This window comes from Chrysochloris asiatica, unplaced genomic scaffold (assembly GCF_000296735.1).
Source record: "Chrysochloris asiatica unplaced genomic scaffold, ChrAsi1.0 scaffold00218, whole genome shotgun sequence".
Taxonomy (NCBI): domain Eukaryota; kingdom Metazoa; phylum Chordata; class Mammalia; order Afrosoricida; family Chrysochloridae; genus Chrysochloris; species Chrysochloris asiatica.
This window is the reverse complement of record NW_006408736.1, coordinates 2873345-2875790: the sequence shown is the minus strand read 5'-3', so window position 1 is coordinate 2875790 and position 2446 is coordinate 2873345.

Below are 2446 nucleotides of genomic sequence, written 5' to 3'. Positions count from 1 at the left end.
CTTCCAAAACAGATCTATTGGTTCCCTTGAATGAGTCTGAATTATCAACTTTCTGGTCATTAATTAAGTGCTTAATCATTTGTGCCATGCTAAGACTTCTACTCAGGAACAAATTAATCACAAAGAAAGGTATGTTGTTGTTAATGCAGTCAGGTCAGTTCTGACTCATAATAACCCTGTATAGGAGTTCCAAGGAGTGGCTGTTGAGCTTGAACCACAAACAATATGCTTCAAACCAACTTTGCAGGCCAGCGCATTAGCCCCCAGTACCACACCAGGACTCCAAATAAGGTATAGTCTGGAGCATTATTCCATACGTCACTTGTAGCCACATCTTTGTAACTCCAACCAGATGACTTTTTATTGATGAGTCTGTGGATGAGATGGTGAGAGAATATGCTGATAGGGATTGAATAATTCAAATGTGAGTTATTTTTATATGATTCATTGCAAAAGCTTGGAATTCTAATGTGGATATAAAATAAACCATCTTAGAAAGAGGAGAAGGGAAATTCACTATCATCAGGGGAAAAAAGCTAGGAGTGGAGCATATTCTTCAGACCCCAAGCTTCCTATGATTCAAACCTCCTTGGTTAAGGAGACAGAGCTGTGACACAAGATTAGTGCCCGAGGAGCAGAAGGAACAGAACAAAGAGCCAGTGCACACGACAGAGTGGTGGATTTCCGGGTCCACAGAGCAAATAAAGCCAAGCGCCTTTGTGCAGTGTTTGTAGAGTGGGGTGTTTCCAGGTGCTTCATTGAGGAACAAGGTTTTCTGTCCCATGTAGTTGAATGCCTTTAAGCTGAGGCTTAGATCAGACTGGAGCATCCTTTGAGCATTCATCAATAGCGCTAAAAGAGCTTTGCAACATTGCCCAAGCAGAAAAAGACCTGCTTATGGACATGTTTCAAGTGAAACTGTCCTGACAAGAAGCACTGTGTCCTGAGCAGTTCTGACCCTGAAATGTAATCTGGGTCAGATTATATAGTAAACCCAATAAATATGTGTATTGTGTCTGACTTCTGTGTGGCCCTTGCAATGAATTAACAAACCAGCTGAGTAGAAAGCACTGTGGGAGTGGTTTGTTCCTTTTTTTTTTTTTATATATACTCAAAGTATGCACATAGGGTATCAACAGAATATGGACAGAAGTTGTTTAAAGCAAAGACCCATAGAAGCCAAGTACATAAGACACAAGTGCTTCAGTGGAAGAGACCTGCCAAGGAACTACATGGAATCAGTATCAACTCTAGTGCATTGCAATGTGCTTACTGGAAGTAAAGTTCATACAGGAACATAAGGGTGTCCACATACAAGTTTGTTTAGGCTATGTGGACACTGCCACATCAAAATTTTCATTGACATCTGTCTTCTGCAGTCTACTCCTGTGCTATCGAAAATTCATATCTTGAGAACTCTTGAGAGCATACTATTTCTTTCCAATCAGTAAAAGATGGAATAGACAGTTGAGTTTGGCATATGTTACATTATTTATGCAACTAAATCCAACATAAGCAGATACTGGGGAAAGGTGGATTATATTAATAGTTAACATGTCTGTGATGCATTCTAAGAGGATCTCTTATACATCCACATCTGCTGATCCAGAGAATCCTGCCTGGAGAACTAACAATGATCTTTGTCATGATACAAATACAAAGATATGTTCTTGCGTCCATCTTTGGAACCAACCAATGGAAAGTCCTATCCTTTACAATGTGCAAAAGTGAAAAAGTTGACCATTGCAATGAATTCAAATTCTTTTTTAACTGCATAGAATTTAAATGCAGATTTAAGTCCTATGTTTTATAAGCAATACTATTTATAACTTTAACTTTAAAATATGTTTGGCATACATGTGGACACAATCCAACATATACATTTAGTGCGTAATACTAACATGGGTAATGCTTCATTATAGTACTAGCACAGGGGTTCTAGTGTGGTGCTACGGAAAAGCACTGGACTGCAAGGTCAGTTTGAATTGCAAGTTCAGCAGTTCAAATTAACCAGCCATTCCTTGGAAACCAGGTACAAGGTTACTATGAGTTGAAAACAACTCAACGGCACTTAATAACAACAACAACAAACGTCTAGCAAATGCACAAAAAATACTATAAATATTAATGTTTATCTAGCATGAAAAGTTTTAATTTATGCATCAAGTGACTTCCTTATTTTACTACCCAATGCACAGGATAATAAATGAGATATTAGCATATTCAGAGGATATAAATTTTAATATTTATTTAATGTGTATAATGTATTTCTCTTTTGCAACAAGGACTGTGCTTCTAAATTTGTCTTCCAAAAAAACCAGCAAAGTCATATACCAAGCAAATGAAATTATTTCCAGCTATCTCCTAAGTACTATTTCTTCTGACATTCTCAGACCTGAAGAACAAAGTCAAATGTTTCAAAAAAATTGTTTTTTTCTTAATAATT